This window comes from Tenrec ecaudatus, chromosome 2 (genome assembly GCF_050624435.1).
Source record: "Tenrec ecaudatus isolate mTenEca1 chromosome 2, mTenEca1.hap1, whole genome shotgun sequence".
Taxonomy (NCBI): domain Eukaryota; kingdom Metazoa; phylum Chordata; class Mammalia; order Afrosoricida; family Tenrecidae; genus Tenrec; species Tenrec ecaudatus.
The window spans coordinates 212,251,626-212,270,207 of NC_134531.1; the positions used below are offsets into that span (position 1 = coordinate 212,251,626).

An 18,582-nucleotide genomic window follows, 5' to 3' on the forward strand; every position below is an offset into this window, starting at 1 on the left:
AGTGACACTGTCACCACAACAATGGGCTCAAACATGACAACAGTAATGAGGGCGACACAGGGCCCGGCAGTGTTTCATTCTGTGGCACGAAGGGTCACGGGACCAAATCACTGGTGCCCAACAGCAAAAAGACACATGCCAATCTCTCTGAAATCAGGATCCATCTGACAAGAGATGCCATGCCCCGTCTAACCTGCAGCTGATATTTCTGCTTGTTAGTTGCCGCCCAGTCAGCTGTGACTCCTGGTCACTTCATGCACTAGGGAGCAAAACGTTGGCTGGTCCTGCACCGTCTTTATGACGGTTGGCATGTTGGAGTTCACTCGGACAATATTCTACGGTGATCTAAATGATTTTCTTTGAGGGAAGTAGATCGCCAGGCCTTTCTTCCTACTCTGCCGTTGTCTGGAAGCTCTGCTGAAGCCTGTGCAGCATTATACGAGAGGCAAGCTCTGCTGACGGATGAGTCCTGGCTGGGAATCCAACCTGAGTCTCCCACGTGGACGGTGAGACTTCTTGCACTGCACACACAGGAAATTGGGCTCACTGGTGCACTGATCGTAATAAGGAAGAGGGCAAACAAGAACCCCCACCCAGCTGGTTTTATTGCCTTTTTTTCCTCTTTTTGTTAAAATGCTTTCACAACAACTCCCCAAACAGGCAGCAGTTGTGTTGATTTGGAAGGTGATAGCAACACACAGCCAGGAATGACTTGAAAGAGGCCCTGGTGCTGGAGACACTGCAGTGAAAAGGCAACTGGGTAGGCACCCTGCCTTCTTTCCAGGCACGGGCCGCTTCTGGACACAGTGACTGGGCCAGCTTCCTGCTCGGGTTCCATAAGATTCCGTTCACAGTTTTAAACCCGCCGACTTCCCGCGCAGAGGGGTCTAGTCCTCGGCCCCCGGCCTAACACAGGTGGAGATCCGCTTTGTTGTTCTTGGGGTGTGTCCGGCTTTTCGTACGTCATCTGGGTGGCTGGCGAAGTCCAGGAGGGCTTCATCGGCGCAGCTGCCCAGCACAGAGGCCGGCAGTCTTCAGAGTAATGACAGTGCGGGTCTCGGGACCACCACCTGTTCTCGTGGTGTTCGTGCACGTGGACCATAGGCACGCAGGAGTCTGTGGTAAACTTCGTGTTGGCCACCCTGGTGAGAGCCATGCCACTGAAGCTCTTGGCTCCCTGGAAGCCACCTTCTCAGCACCCTCATGGGGCCTGGCATCCTTCACAGACCTATTGGCTTCATAATAACCAGCAATCCCGTAGCTGTCTTTGCACAAGGCTACCTGCAGCATGGGGGCAAGGGCCAGGGTGCCATGGAAACAGGGGACCCAATCCACAGAGAAGGTGTTGTGGGTGCCAGGCTGCCGAGGACCAGGAGCTCCTTGGGTGGCTTCTTCCTCTTGGCTACCGGCAGGTGCAGCACTATCTTGCAGTAGGGCCAGGATGGCCAGTTTCTTACAGGACATGCTGAGCCCAAGTGGCCCCCGGAGGCCTGGATAGGGCGAGTGGTGGCGATTCCCCAGTGAGCAGCTGGAGACCCGCCCCCCCAGGGTCCTTCCTCACCCCCACTCCCACCTCGGCTCCGAAGATTACAGTCCCAGGCCCAGGAAGACAAGGCGCTGTGCCTCAGGCAGCTTACCACTGCTCATTTTGGGTGGAGGGGCTTAAGCAAGAGATCTGGTGTGGAGACCATTCCACCCTCCTGAAGGCTTGCCCTCTGCTTGTGCCCGTGCTGAGGTTTCCCAGGCAGTTCACTTCCTGAAGGGGACAGAGGCCCCTCCTGCTCCGAGGAATGCAGCCCGGTGGGTCCTGCCAGGCCTGCGTGTTTGTGGAGTGGGGCCCTGGTGGAGAAGGGGCTGTGCTGTGACCTTTCTGGGGGAACCGCAGAGCAGGGTGCAGGGAGATATGCCACCTGCTGTCTTCAGGGGCTCCTGGCATTGGCATTCCTTCCCCTGTACTGGCTGGTACCTGAATTGACCCAGTAGGCAGGAGAGCAAGAGGAATTCAGCTGGAATGTAAATATTTAGGTTCTGGGTGAAGGAGTTCATAGAAACCCAGTGACATTGGTGCACACTCCTGCAAAGCAGGAAGAGAAGAAATATATTTCTTTGATAAGAATTGTTCTGTTTTCTGTGGGACCTGTTTCTCACTCCCTCTGCCATCTTATCAGATTCAGAAAGGGTTTCCATGGAAATTTCTCCCTCTTCTGCCTCGTCCTTTGTTGATCTTGCCCACTTGAACCAGGAACGGAGGAGGCTGGATCAGGAAGCGATCTTAATTTATAGAAATAACAAAACAAAGTCAAACAAACAAAAAAACCCTGAGGCCCAGAGAGGCAGACTCAGCTTCTGAGTTATTTAAGTCATTACGAATTCACTGCCACCAAGTCGATTCCGACTCGTAGTGACACTGTAGGACCAGGTGGAACTGCCTCTGAGGGTTTCCGAGAGTGAAACTCTCACGAGAGTAGAAAGAAGTTAGTAGTTTTGAACTGCTGATGTTGCTGTTCATAACCCAACACATCATCCATTAAGCCACCAGGACTTGTTGCCCAAGTGATTAGCAGACTCCATATCAAATCAAACCAAATCCATTGCCATCAAGTTGATTGCCATTCATAGAGACCAGAACCTATAAGATAGAGGAGAACTGCCCAATGGGTTGGCCAAGGCTGAAATCTTTATGGGACCAGACTGCCTCATCTTTCTCCTACAGAGTACTTGGTGGGTTTGAACCACAGATCTTGTGGTCAGCATCCTATCACATAACCCACTGTATCACCAAACGCCATTGGCATTGAGTCATTTCTGGCGCACAGTGAACTTATATTAGAGTTTCCAAGGCTTTGTACATCTTTACATGAGCAAACACTGCCGTCTTTCTCCCTTGGAGCGGCTGGTGGATTTAAACCACCCGCTTCGCAGTTAGCAGGCCAACATTTACCCAACAGGGCTACTAGGCCTGGGTGCAAGTCTGCAGTACTCTGGAAGGCATAGTCATCCCACTCCATAACACCTCAACTGTGGCTCTCAGGGAACAGGAAGTACTTCCCAATACAACCTCATCAACCAACACTTCGCGGAAGGTTCTTCCGGGGGCTGCCTCATGTGTCCGTATCAGCAACAACAATAGCACTAGTGACCAACCACAGTGCCCTCCTAACTTTTGCCCAGTTATGTTCTAACCGTGTTTCAAAGGCTCACGTATAAACCCGACTACAACCTGTGGGGGTTCACCTTCAAATAACACAACCTCGACTAACCCTGTGCTCAATCATGGGCTTAGTGAGAAGTCAGAAGTGTAAGAGTCCCAGGCTTGAAGCAGTGGCCCAACAAAGCCATCAGGGGCCTTTATAACTATGTCCTGGCAGTCTTTGTATTGGCTTTCATTCCCCTGATGGCTCAGTTGGCCATCAGATGGCTGCTGCAGTTCCAGGTAGTATTTCTGTGTTTCGGAGGAAGGAGATACAGGAGAAAGAAGGGGTGATGTATGTTTCAGGGAAGTCAGGGATTTCCCACCGAGAAGACTTCTGTTTACATCATATTTAGTAGAAATATAATCTGGAGCCGTGGTGGTGTAGTAGATTCCAAGTTGGGTTGTTAACCACAAGGTCAGCAGTTCAACCCCACCAGCCACTCTTGGGAGAAAGATGAGGCTATCTTCTCCGGAAAAGATTTACAGCCTCGAATCCCTACCCAGGGTCTCTATGAGCGGGAACAAACTCAATGGCATTGGGAGTGGCAGGGGAAGGAGTCGTGCTGTCGAAAGGGTTCAGCACTTGGCTGCTCAATGAGAAGGCTGGTGATGGTAGCTTGCTAGTCCCTCTGTGAGAGAAAAGACCAGATGGTCTGCTCCCCTAAAGATGGTGTACCCAGGAACCCTCTGAAACAGTTCTATTCTGTTGGTAAAGTCACGATGAGTCAGAATTGACTCAATGCCACAACAAGTGTCTGGGTGGAGTGAGTGGTTAAAATGCTTGCTGCTAACCAAAGGACAAAACTCCCCATCCAACAATAGATGGTTTTCTCCCACTCAATCAACCATCCTCCAAAGAAAGAAACCATCCTCCTGTTTCTGAAAAACCGGCCATTAAAACCCCTATGGAGGCAGCTCTCCTCAGACACACATGGGGCTGGCTGAACAGCAACTGGGTTTGGTTCGCAGCAAGGACGTCTGAAAAGAAGGGTGTTTTTGTCTGGGCCTGCGTCTTCCTGTGTGTCTGAGCCTCTGTTGGCTGGGCCCTGAGGGAGTGGGCGCTGCAATGGACACTGTGGAGCCTGCTCTGTGGAGAGTGAGGAAACCGGGAACTCTCCTTAGGGCTGAGGGGTGAGTCTGGTCGTCTGAGGAGACGGCTGGACCTGTGTTTTGTAAAAGCAACGGAGTTTTCCTGCTACGGTCTCTTCAGAATTTGTTTATTGAGTTTTAGCTTCAAAGAGTGAAGAAAGTCAGTTTTGTTACATGACCTTAATTCTGGCTGATAGGAGGCTTCCATCTGAGGGGGATGGGAAGAGCAGGGGAGTGAGGCTTTCTAGGGGGTTCTGCTTCCCCCTAGTCAAAGGGAAAAGAGGAGGTTGAGCTTCTGGACTGGAGATCAACACCTCCAGAAATGGGAGTTCTGAGAGCTACTCTGTGTGGCAGAGGCCGGCGTGACTGGCACTCCCCAGCACCACAGCAGCACACCCAGGTGTGACTGGGCACAGCTTGACTCTACTGTGCATGACATGTTTTTTTCACTCACACACTACAGTGACTGTGTTCGGCTGAGTTCTCCAGAGAAGCAAATTCAGTGACACTTAGGCATATATAAAGAAAGCAATTCACATCGAGAAATGGGTCACACCATTGCAAGTCCAGCTCGAGCCTGTGGATCAGATGATAAGCAGAAGGCTTCTCCCGATGTGTGTCGCTGTAGGGGCTGATGAACCAGGAAGCGAGGAAGTCAAAGCAGGAAGACCACCAGCTGGTCGATGCAAGGTCTGATGGATCCAAGATGGGTGATGGCTCCTGGGATTGGCAGGCAATATGGTAAGAGGTAGATAAACCAGACGCAGGATCCAGATCCAGCAAAAGTGACCCACTTTCCCTCAGAGTCTGCTTAAGAAGGAGAAAGCCACACTCACAAAGAGTCTTTCTTCTGATTGCACCAAGGCTGTGACCTGAACAAAGGGCTGCACTTCCCCACAACTGCTAGCTGCCGGCCGAGTCACTGTGTGATGTCAGAGTCCATCATCCATCGCTGATGGCACATGGCTCTCGGCTCAGAGCAGAGACTATCAGAAAGATGCTTACTGTGTATCATTGACTATGCAAAGGCACTCAACTCTGCAGATCATAGCAAACTGTGGATGGCCTGAAAAGATTGGGACTTCCAGAACACGAGGAACCTGTTGATCAAGAGGCAGCAGTTGTGCAAGCAGAGCAGGGGAATACCGCATGGCTTAAACTCAGGAAAGGTGTGCATCAAGGCTGTATCCTCTCACCACTTAGTCAATCTGAATGCTGAGAAAATCTTCAAGGAAGCTGGATTAAATTAGGAAGAGTTAGGCATCAGGATTGGAGGAAGGCTTATTAACAACATGCAATATGCAGATGATGTAACCTTGTTTGCTGAAAGTAAGGCAGTCTAGAGGCACTTGCTGATGAAATCAAGGATTGCAGCCTTCAGCATGGATTCTGACTCAATGTAAAGAGGACCCATATCCTCATAACTGTATCAATAATTAATATCATGATAAACGGAGAAAAGATTGAAGTTACCAAAGATTTTTTTTCTTGCATGGATCCAGAATCAATGATCCTAAAAGCAGCAGCCAAGAGGTCAAACGACACATTGCATTGGGCAAATCTGCTGCACAAGGTTGCGTTGGAGTGTTGGAAAGCACTGAGGTGACTTTGAGGACTAACGCGTGCCTGACACAGGCCATGCTATTCTCCACCGCCTCGTATGCATGTGAAAGCTGGGCATCGAATAAGGACGAATGAAGAACCTTTGAATTGCGGTGCTGGTGAAGAACATTGATGGTATCATGGGCTTGGAAGAAGTATAGCCATCGTACTCCTTGGAGGCCCAAGCAGCCAGCACGAGAGTCCTGCAGCATCCAGAGGAGTCTCCCTGGCCTGTCGTTCCTGCTCACTCCTTGTTTACCTTACGGCTGTACTGCTGGAAGCTTCTAAGGAGACAGTAGCCCCTACTCAGTTTGATTTTCTTGGGCTTCATGGGGGCTAAGGAAGAATGCAGACCTGCCCGTTTCCAGAAGGCTCCTGCATCCACAGCTGTGTACAAGTCTCTTGAAATACCAAGGCGTCGATTGCCCTGGAGGAAGCCAGAGCATATGGGCCTTTACCCTGCTGTCATTGAAGGCAGAGGGGCTGGTCCCCATGCTTGGCTTCTTCAGACCCAATCTAAAGGCAAACCCACTCCCATCAGGTCGGTTCCAACTTGGAGGAGCCTAAAGGATTCAGAAAACATTTGCTCCACAGGGTTTCAGAGACTCCTCCTCTTCCTCCCAAGGAAAAGCTGCTGGGCTTGAGCCATGGAGCAGGTTGTTGGCAGTGGCACGCTTAACTCCCTGCACCACCACGAAGGGGGTTGAAAATCTGCAGCACTCTGGAAGCAAGGAATATCGCTGTTCTTTGCTCTCTGAACCAAACCTATCTGGTCCAGCTCTTGGCCCCAGCCGGCAACAAGACCCAGGTCAGCTGCCCCTTCACACGCAACCTTGAGCTGCTCCTGGATGTTCAGGTGCTGACTTCTTCCTCTGGGACCAGCAAAGCCACACCTGCAGGTGGTCCTGCCACCTAGGAGGTCTACAGGGAGTGGTCTCAGGCCCTCGATGCCCCCATCACACCTCCCTTCACCAGCTCCTGCCCTTCCACCACCATCTCCGGGCAACTCAGCTCTCTCACCTGTAAGGCTCCGGCTTTCCCAAGCAAGGCCTGGCCACCATTCTCTGGTGCATAACCACCCAGAGTTTAAGGCCTTAGGGAGGTCAGGACATCACCTCCGACACATTGCAATCAAGACTGTGTGGAACCACTGTGCTGAGCTGAAAATTGCTCTGGTTTCGTCTCATTAATACAGACCCCCCAGTCTCCTTGTTTGCATTGGGGGGTCTCTGGGGACACTTCTCTGCTTTATTCCCCCTTCCGGTTCCCGTATCTGTGCTCCCTGCCCTCACTGTGTCTTATCGCCCTGAGCCCTCTGGGAGAAGGAGTGGGTAAATGAGTCATCAACAGAGACAAACCCTTGTCCCCTGCCGGGATAGCCGCATGTCCTGGCAGTGCCAGCTCATGAGGACCTGCACCCTCAGCCTGACCCCCCCTGCCCAGAAAACACACACGTGGGGCTCTCCCAGGGTGGCGTGGGGTGGGGTGCCCTGCCCAGCTGCTACCTTGCTTGAGGGATTAACTACTGTGCTTGTTCTCCACTGGTACCAAATTCTGGTTAAGACTCAAGCAAAACAAAACCAAAAAGTCCCTGCCAGCAGGTTGATTGTAACTCATAACGACCCTACAGGTTAAGGTAGTTCTGCCCCTGGGCTTTTCTGAAACTGTCCCTCTTGACAGGAATAAGAAGGCACATCCTTCTCCTGAAACTCATGGTTATCGAGTGAATTCTGTCCCAAACAGAAATGCACAGAGAGAGGCAGGGAGAGCCCGGCAGGCAGATGGAAGAGGAGAGAAGGGACAGAGACAAGAATGGAGAGAAATCAATAGACACAGTCAGAGAGGGGTGGCAGGGAAGAAAAGAGACCGATCTAGAGACAGAGAGATGGACAAAGAGACCGGAGCAAAGCGAGAAAGACAGAGAGACAGAGACAAAGAGACACACGGAGAAAGACAGAGTGTCTTTCCTCTAGCACAATCGCCCCCTGCTCCCCAGCTCCCCTCCCTGCCCGAGATGCCTGCCTCTCCCCTGGTCCAAACCACCCCCATCAGCATCCACTGCCGACGACGACAGCCCAGCCTTGTTCCCTGATGACCTCAGTTGAGAGTCAAGCCACCGTGGAGGAGGGTTCGGCCAATTCACTCCTTTGTGACCTCTGCAGTGCTGGAGTTCAGAGGATGTTCCTGACTCCTCCTAATCCACCGGCAATTGAGTTCTGAGGCTTGAACCCCATGATGGGAGGGGACCAGGCCTGGTGGGTTTCCCTTGAGAACAGAAAATCTTGTTAGAGAGTGGTGTGATGCTAGGACTTGACCTAAAGTATCTGATCAAGATTAAACCACAGATGAGTTGACCGAGAAGGGCTGGCCTGGCTCCTGATATTAGGGGGTGGGGGAAACACGTCTCCTGGGAAGGGTGGAAGGTCACTCTCCCCTGCTCTGCCTGACTCATGCAGGAGGCAGTGTTTACTGAGCCCTTCTCCTCTGCACCTGTGAGTCACCGGCAGGGACCATCACGCAGAAAGGAACTGAAGGAGGTCTCGGGCAGTGGCAACCAGAGGAAGAAGGAAAGCTACCAGAAGTGTTTGACACCGGGAAAACCCCTTCGGGACTTGGCGTTCACATGCTCACGCTCCAGATAAAGACGTCACAGCCTGTCCCCGGCCAGAGGACTCTCTTCCCTGTCCATCTCACCACTCCCTTCCAGAGCGGCCTTTAAGATAGAGGTTCCTGGAACGGTTTCTTCTTTCTATGCCCTTCCCTAGCGATCTCTTTCCATATTTCCACATCTTCAGTTCTTGTTGTGAGTTGCCCTTGAGTAACGGCACCTTACCTACCGCAGAATTGACCCACCGCCCAGTTGCATGCCTTCGTCACCGCTGCCAACGTGCTCAAGTTCCCGGGGTAATTTTGAGATTGGGGAGCTCATCCCCCAGCGCAATATCAGAAAATATTCTGTTTTGGTCTGCTGATGTTTGGAAGTAGATCCCCAGACCAGAAAAGAAGTGTCAGAGAATCAACCACACCACGGCCTTTCTTCCCAGTCTAGTCTGGCTCAGCCTGGATGCTCACCTGAATGCTGTCCACCACGACGGTCCTACTCCCAGTGCCACAGTCACAGGCGAGCCCTCACAGCCTGGCAAACCGACGGATGGGCAGGGGTGCCTTTAATGATTGCTTCTAAAAGACGAGTCCTCTAGCTTCTTTCAACCCAGAAAGCCTGTTGGTCTCGTCTCTGGAAAGCTGGAAAGCTCAGGTGACCCAACAGTTGTGTTGACAAACACACCGCTGTCAGGAGCAAACCACTGGCCTGAAATGACGGTCCTTGCACCACTGCATGGAGGGCAGTGTGACTTCAGACATGAGGAAGGGAAGCGTCATATTTCATTAGTCTGCATCAGGCAGCTTGTCCAATTGCTGGGCCTAAGCAGTGAAAACACGAAAGACCGTCAACAAGATGGACTGACTCGGTGGCTGCCCCACCGGGCTCAGACCCACCAACAAGCAGGAGGACGGCACAGGCCTGGGCCGTGTTCTGTTCCGGGTGTTGTACGGAAGGTCACCGTGAGTCCAAACCCAACTCACTCATTGCCCGGAGTCTATTCTGGCTCACAATGACCCTACAGGACAAGGTAGAACTTCCCCTGTGTGTTTCTGAGACTGAAACTCTTTCTGGGAATAGAAAGTCTTGTTTTTCTCCTGAGGAGCAGCTGGTGGTTTCAAACTGCTGACCTTGCGGTTAGCAGTCCAATCAATAAATAATCCACTATGCCACCAGGGCTCCTTAAAAGAATTGAAACAAAGGTGCTAACTATAAAATTCCCAGCAGAAAACAGGGCAAATGATCATAACCTGGGAGTTGGCAGAGAGGAATTATATATATATATATATATATGGAACTTGAAACTGTAATCTATAAAAAAGCTCTCACAAAGCAACAGTCAAAAGACAAATCAATTTTAAAATGGACAAAGGACCCATGTAAATATTTCTCCAAAGAAGGTAGGCAGTGGCTAAGAAACACCCGGAAAGATACTCAAATACCATCAGTCCTTCGAGTGACAAAAATCAAAACCACATTGAGATACCCTCCCACCCTTGACCAGGATGGCTAGAATAAACAGTCTGTTAACCAGTGCTGGCAAGGATTCGGAGAGGTCAGAATCCTTGCTCTCTGCCGAGGAGAACGTCACACAGCGTCATGCAGACGCGGTGAAACACCCGCTGGCAATTTCTCAAAGCGTTCACCATGGAGTTACCATGCGGCCCAGGAGTTCTGCTCCTGTCATACACACAAGATAACCGAAAGCATGTTACCACAGAGAGAGCTGGACACTATTCATAATAGATAAAAGGTCTAAACAACTCCAGTGTGCGTCGAGGTAGGAATGAATAAACACAACGAAGCATACTCGTACAATGGAATGTTCTTTGGCGCTACAAAAAGGCAAGGACGTCCTGATGGATGCTACAACCCAGAGGAACCTTGAAACATCCTGCTAAGTGAAACAAGCCAGTCGCCAAAGACCACCTAAGTCCCCAATGCTATACGATCCCACTCACATGTCAGGAATAGGGAAATCGATAGAAAGCACATGAACGTTTGCTTAGGGTCCTTCCCCCATCTCTCTCCTAAGGAGCTGATCCTATGCCCCTGCCCTTACTGCCATGACCCTCACTTCAACCTCCCCTCACGCCAGCGGCTAGTAGCTGCGCTCTTTCTCCAAAGCCCTTGGTACAGTCGCCATGTCATGGATTCCAGGAACTAATCAAGGGGCAAGCCATTTGCCAAGTGCCTGGGGAAGAGTTTTGTCATACCTGTACCTACCTCCTCCCATGGAAGCCTGTAGCCACCATCCCGGCTGCCCAGTCCTGTTCTGCTTTGGCTTTGCTTAAGTTCTTGTAACTTGTTGGGAATCCAAATTCCTTTTACAGTTCCCCTATCTCTCAGAAGCCCACAGCTTCTGGATTTGAACTCTCTCAGTGGGCTGAGTGTCTCTTGTGGCTTTGTCTCACCACAGGGTCTCAGTTTCTACACAGCCTCCTGGCAGCACAGAAACAGCCTCCTAAAATGGAAAGGCACTACTGCCACTCAACTACCTGTCGTCGAGTCAATTCTGACCCATAGCAACCCTCTTGGACACAGGAGAGCTTCCCCTGTGAGCGCAGAGACTGGAACTCTTTACAGGAGTAGACAGTCTTGTCTTTCTCCCATGGAGCGGTTTGTGGTTTGGAGCTACTGATCTTCTGGTAGTGTCACAATGAGTCACAGTCTTGAAAACCCTTTGGGAACACTCACGGGTGATTATCTTGGGTCTTGAGAAACATAATGAATCTGGTAAAGTATGTGACTCCCCCAAAATGTATATTCCAGTATAGACTTGTGTTAGTCTGGGTAGACTAGAGAAATAAATTCATAAACACACATATGTGCATTAGAAAGAGCTTTCTATACAAGAGCAATTGAATATTGAGAGAACATCCCAGCCCAGTTCAGATCAAGTCTGTAAGTCTGATACTAGCCCATATGTCTGACATCAATCTATAAATTCCTCTTCAGACTCAAGAAACACATGCAATGACGCCAAATGCAGAATGATCACAGGCCAGTGGGTGGAAAGGCTTGTGTATCCAGTGGCGGTGTTAGCATCTCAGCGCTGGCAGGAGTTCTTCACATGGCATCTCTGGTTCTAGAGGTCTGGCTCCATCAGCCACTCTCCATGTGTCTTCTCCACAGGGATGGAGTGAGTGGAGCGTCTCCCGCCTCCATGGAGGAATACCAGAGTTCCCAGAATCTTCAGGAAAAGGCCATGCCCACACAGAGGCCTCATTGGCTATGACCTGATTGACAGACTAGACTCCACCCTACACTATTAATCCTCAAATTGACACAAGATTATGTAACTACCACAATACCGTATGTATTCTTATCACAAATAAGATGCCATGAAGACAGCCTGCATCGCTGCCGGACTCCCTGCTCGTGTTTAACTAACTAATTAGCTCAGAGTTCATGAATTGGGTTCTCCTGCTCCAGGGCTCACACCCCTTATTAACCAAACTCGCTGTCATTGAGAGAAGAGGAATCAGGGCAGTTCCCAAAGGCTACCTATGGGAATGTGTCCTGCACTTGAAACTGATCACTCATGTTTCTTGCCATCAGATACACCCATTTTAAATCTTTCCTCCACCTTCCACCCCCACCCCCAGCCCACCCACACCACCTTTGGGAAGGACTAAGTAGACCAGGCTGAAAGCCAAAGCCCCCTCCACCCACCCTATAACCCTGAGTCAACCCACACCCAGCAGAGGCAAGTCCCAGCTGTGCAAGCTTCACCTTTCCCGGCACACTTACGTAGACAAATCCAGCCATCAGGCCATTGTCTTTTTCTATGAATCTTGGAAATTAATTATCTTGTCTGGAGATCTACAGGCTGGGAACCTTGAATGAATGGCAACTAAACAATTATTTCAGTGTGAATCCCAATGAAGGCACTGCTTCTTAAGTCTTTCAAAATGAAGGCCTGGGCATCATATACTGAGATATGTCTTTAAAATACATTTGATTGTGATTCAAGGGATACGCCGCCACTTGGAGCCCTGGTGGAGTCATAGTGGGTTACGAGTTCAGCTGCTAACCACATGTCAGCAGTTTGAACCCACCAGCCACCCAGTGGAAGAAAGATGAGGCTCTTTGTAGTATAGATATTTATATTCTGGGGTCACAGTTAGGGGGTCGTTCTACTCTATCATACAGGGTGACTATGAGTCGAGACGGACTTGATGGCCGTGAGTTTGTTTGTTTTTTGGTTCTAGTCTGTCAGTTTGTCATCCTAGGGTCACACAGACCTACCATTGATCATGCGGATGGTGCCAGACTGGGCAATGTCTGATTCTGTTACACAAAGAGGCTTCAAAAATTCATGGAAATTCTATTACCTTTTCATTCCATTTTTCATTAACTTTTTGAAGCCTCCTCTTCTACAAGGTCACCTTGAGGCAAAGCCTACTTGATGGGCACTGAGACAATTGGGTAAGAGTAATTGCGATCCTCTCAGTCCTTGATGTGGAGGGCGTTCCCAGAGGGCATTCTGGGAGCTCCCTGAGGAGGGGATGCGTGAAGAACAGGAGAAGCCCATCTGTGCTGGGGTGGTGAGCCTCGGAGGCAGAAAACCAAGGACCAACCTGGAGGATTGTCTTCTCTACAGTTCCCTGGGAAATGGCGAAGAGCCTTTCCCTACCCACTCTCTTGTGTGGCTACCTTTTCTACCTCACTGAGCCCCGCAGCTCGTATCAGACATATCCTATGACTCAGTCTTCTAGTAAGTCCCAGGTGCTGTCCATGCTCAGGAAGAGGGTGGGGACAAGGTCAAGGACCAGCCTGGGAATAATCTCTGCCTTGTAGACCTTATTATCATGCTGGAAACCAGCAATTCTGGAGTTTATATCTCAGCTTAAAGGTCAACTCCCAATGTGACCAAAATCAAGGCATCTGTTTGCTCAGTTCAGCCCAAAAATGTGAGCAGGGCTTTCGACCAACCTTAAAGGAACTTTACTACACAGCCCTAGTATTTGGCACCAGCTTGTTTATGGCATCCCGATAGACTCAGAAGGTGCCAGTGAAGGCAAGAGTGCTGCTAGGTGCCATCACATTGATTTGGACGTCTAGTGACCCTCCTGTACAGCAGAACAAAATCTCGCCCAGTGCCAATCCTCATCCATGTTGATATGGTTGAGCCTATTACTGTAGCCACTGTGCCAATCCATCTCATTGTGGGCCTTTCCCTTTATCGACTTGACGTACCCTGGTCTTTCCTGATGACATGCCTAAAGTATGTGATACAAAATCTCAAATGCTAGCTTCTAAGGAGGATTCTCCCCAAGGAGCCCTGGTGGTGCTATGGTTACGCGTTGGGCTGCAGTCCACATGGCAGGCAGCTTGACATCACCAGCGGCTCCTCTGGAGAAAGACAGGATTTTTTTACTCCAGGAAAAAGTAAACAGTTCCCATCTTGGAAAACCACAGGGAGTAACCATCTGTCAGGGAAGGAGCATTCTGGCCATGCTTCTTCCAAGATAGATTTGCTCCTTTTGCTGGCAATCCATGGTATATTGAGTATTCTTTGCCAACACCAAAATCAAATGCATCAATTCTTCCCTCTTGGGCTTCCCTATGCACTGCCCAACTTTCATAGGAATATGAGACCACTGAAAATACTATCACTTGGGTCAAGTGCATCTTGATCCTCACAATGACATCTTTGCTCTTTAAAGAGGTCTTTTGAAGCAGACTTGTCCAGCCAAATCAATAGATCCCTGATTTCTTCTTCCATGCATACAGATTGTGGATCCAAGTAAAACAAAATCTTTGTTAGCTTCATAGGCCATGAGACCTCCTTCCAGTTGGCTCCTGCAATAGCACTTGCCTCTCTGCTCTTCCTGGAGGAGTTGGCTCTCGTCCATCCGTGTAAAACCTACATGGCCACTCCTGTGTCTCGTACCCAGGAATGCTGCCCCTGACCTCCAGACCGGGCTCTGACCTCTATGGGCCTCCCATGACTTCCCTGCGCCTCCCTGAGGACCAACTGCCTCCCACCAAAGCTTCTTTTACTACATCTGTTAATGTTTGTCTTGTTCTGGGTCTTTTGGGCTTTTAACAGTCTCACAACTAAACGACCCTGCAGATTTGGTACTACCAACTTTATAAACGGGAACTAATTGCTGTATACAGATTAGGCCAACAAACCAATGGAATGTTTGTTCCTGGATCTTTAGTCAAGGCCAAAATAAATAGATTAAAAAACCCATTGCTATCCCATCAGCTTAGACTCACGATGACTCCATGCTTGTCAGAGCAGAACTGAGCTTTATAGGGTTTTCTGTGGCTAATTTGGGGGAGTTAGGTCTCCAGGCCTTTCTCCCAAGGTAATTTATCTTTAGGTAGAGTGGAGCCTCCTGCCTCTGGTTGAATACCAGAGCATGTCACTGTTTGCACCAAATCAAGAAGGCCCTGCTAGTAGCAGTTTGCAGAGGCTGAGGACCAGAGTGTGGAGAAGGAGCCATGAAGCAGAACCATTGACTGGGGTGATGGCTGGGGGCCATGGTAGACCTAGGACTTTGACAATCACCCAGATGGAGCCACCGGGAAGCTGGGAGTACAGTCTGAGTGACCCCTCTGAATTCCCAGCCCCATGCTCTTGACAGCTGCGGCTCTCCAAGGCACATGCCTTACCAAAGGGCTCCAGCTCACAGGCAGTCCCTGGGAACAGGGCCATTGCCTGTCACTCACAACAGCAACCTCTAAGGACCATTAAATAAACGAGTGCCCTGCTGACCCTCCAGTCTAATCTCTTAGTCCTCTTGATCAGGGGAAATGGGATGTGGGGAGTGTTAGGAGTCTGTGGATTGAATTTCAACACCCCCCCACCCACCCAGATGTGTTGGAATCCTGAATCCCTAGATCTATGGATGTGACCCTGTTTGAGCGAGCACTGTCTCCAGAGCTGAGAGAGGCTTTTGTTCCTGGACTTGGTGCCCTGAGTTTGGACGTCTAGTCTCCTAACTGAGAAGATGCACGTCTGTTTTTTAAAGCCACTCGTGGGGGGTACTGCTGCTACACAAGACCTTGGCTGGCACCAGAGCTGCCTCAAACAGGAGTCAGAGCATCGCTGCCCCGGCCCCTCCACGTGGAGGGCCTTCTCAGAGCAGGGTGGACTCTCAGCCTCTCTGGTGCCACTGGGGGTGGTCAGTAGCCCCTGCGACTAGACTAGAATCACACATGCTGTTTTCTAGCCCTCGGAGAATGTGAGCAGGAGAAAGAGGAGCCTGAAGCCAGGCTTTGTCCTTTCTCTGAGTTCCCACTCTTAATCGCACTTCCGTACAGGGCATTGCTCAGGGGCTTACAAGCAAGGCAGGGCTGGCTTAACCAAGATTATAACGTGCACGAAGGTTGACTCCAAGGTCTGCCATTCTCTCCTGGCACATGATTATCTTGAAACACAACTGAGCTCCCTGTCACTGGGTCCTTTAGGATTCCGCTCAGACCCTGGCCCCCTGGGACAGGGTAGAACTTCCCCCTTTGGGTTTCTAAGACTTTTAAATCTTTATGGGAGTAGACAGATTCACCTTTCTCTTGAGGAGGGAGCTGCTAATCTTGTGTGGCTACACCCCCAAACTCATTGCCAATGCGGCGACGCTGACTCATCGTGAGTCCACAGGACAGGGTAGAACTGCCCCTGTGAGTTTCTGAGACTGTAATTCTAGGGGAGCAGAAAGCCTGGGTTTTCTTCCTCAGAGCGGCTGACGGTTTTGAATTTCAGATCTTTCAGATCTCAGCCCAGAGTGTAACCACGACGCCACGAGGTCTCAGGCTGTGGCACGTAGGAGCCGTGGTCATGTGCAGTGCATTCGCATTGGGCTGCTGATGCAAGGTCAGCAGTTTGAAACCACTAGCAGCTCCTCAGGATAAAGATGGGGCTCTCTCCTCCTGTAAAGAGTTACGGTCTCAGAAACCCATTAGGGCAGATCTGTAGGGTCAGTATGCATCAGATTTGACTCAATGGCAGTGAGTTTTGGGGTTGGTGGTATACAGGGTGAAGAATGGAGCTCTGGTGGTGGAGTGGTTACACTTGGTTCCTGCAGCTCCATTGGAGAAAGACTGGCTTTCTACTCCTGTAAATACTTACAGTCTTGGACACCCACAGGGGCTCGCTATGAGTCAGCATCAACTCAGCGGCAGGGGGACTTTTGTGTTGTTTGTTTTTAGGGAGGAGCAGCTGAGATGCCTTCTCCCTGGGTATAAAGGGCTGCTAAGGGTTGTAATCTGTGATTCTTCGTGTGAGAATAAAACCTCTACGTGCGGCACACGCCTCGGTGGGAAAGGCTGATAGGGTCCATCCGCTCATTCAATTGGCGAGAGCGCAGATGACTCTGTCTCACAGCCTGGCTGTTCTCTCGCGGGGATGCATACAGGAGAAATTCATAAAGTCTTTTTGACCGAAGTAAAATGATTCGATTTAATTCCGTTCTTGCTGAATCGGGCTATTCTGTTTATCCAATGACCTGTCTGAAAATTCGTGTTTGCATCCCTGCGGTGTTAATTGCTAGAGAGTATAAATAATGGAAGAGGTACCCTAAGTGCAAGGTCAGCAGTTCAAAACCACCAGTGGTTCTGCAGGAAAAATATGAAGCTTTTTAGTAACATAAAGAGTTACACTCTTAGAGACCCATAGGAGCAGTGCAACTCTGTCCTATAGGGTCACCATGAGTCGAAATCACCTCGATGACAGGGAACACACGCATGAATAACAGAGGACACATGCTCGCTGCAATCAGGCCTGGGCATGGAGGAAATACACCCCAATAGGAGGTGTTGACAAAGATATATATTTATTGTTATTATTTTGTAAAATGGGCTTAATAAATGATCCTTCCCAGGTCAGATAAACCCCTCAGGAGCAGAAATGGGAGTAGCAATACCAGGAAGGGAGAGGGAAGGTGGGGGGAGGAGGGAAGGAAGGGGAAACAGATCGCAATGATCGACAAACAACCACCACCCCCCTCCCAAGGGGATGGACAACAGAATCATGGGTGAATGAAGAGAATGGTCGGTGTAAGATTTGAAAACAATAGTAATTCATAATTTATCAGAAGTCACGAGGGGGGGGGAGGGGAAAAGAGGGGCTGATACCAAAGGCTCAAATAGAAGGTAAATGTTTAGAAAATGATGATAGCAACTTAGGTACAAATATGCTTGATACAATTGATGTGTGGGATGTTATAAGAGCTGTAAGAGCCCCTTTCAAGACAAGGATTGTTTTAAAAGTGAATCAAAAAAATCAAACTCACTGTTATTCAGTTGATTCCAACTCATAGTGACCCTATGAGTCTGGGGGGGAAGAGACCCCAAATGCCACATATGAAAGAGACCCATCTATTTAGTCTTACACAGACAGAAATGAATCGTCCACATGAGGGAGACCATCAGGCCATGGTGGTGTCCAAGGATTCACAGCCACTCAGCCCTTAAAAAGGACACGAAGAGCCAAGGAAATAGACACACAATTATAATTTCCACCAGACCATTCATCACAGTTGTAGGCAGGACTAGAGAAATGGGGAAGAAGGAGAGGTGGGTGGAGATGTGGGGGCAGGGTTAGAAAGGAACCACAACTGTGATGCGCACATTATCCCAAGTACATTAGAAACCTTTACAAGGGTGCTCAGGGCCCTCCAGCCAAGGCAGTCAGACTATGATTCATGACTTTGACCTTAAGGCCTCAATTTCTTTCAAGTCCCAGGGGGCTGGGCTGGCCTGGCCCTCGCTAGGATGGCTGTTGGTGTTAGCTGCCATCCAGTCGGTTCCGACCCATAGTGGCCCTTTGGGATAGCAAGGGGAGTGGTAGTAACCCACTCTCCAACACTCTGACGTCGTCACATAGAGCTGAGTGTATGTGAAGGCTCAAAAGTGGATGCAGGGCTCTCACTGAAAGCCTACTGCCTTCCACAAATCGAGAGCTCAGAATTTAAGCTTTAAGAAAGACTCAAGACAAAAACCACATGAACTATTCATTTTTTTATGGAGCCCTGGTGGCATATTGGTTACACATTCATCTGCTAGCCTCGAGGTCTGCAGTTCAAATCCTCCAGCTCCTGTGCGGGAGAAAGATGGGCCTTTCTACTCCTATAAAGATTTGCAT

The 18,582-nt window shown here is 49.8% G+C and overlaps 1 pseudogene; it reads right to left on the minus strand.

Moving 5' to 3' along the window:
- Nucleotides 1-906: 906 nt before the first annotated feature.
- The window catches only part of LOC142440496 (uncharacterized), a 119,573-nt pseudogene continuing 101,897 nt past the window's right edge, over nt 907-18,582 (minus strand).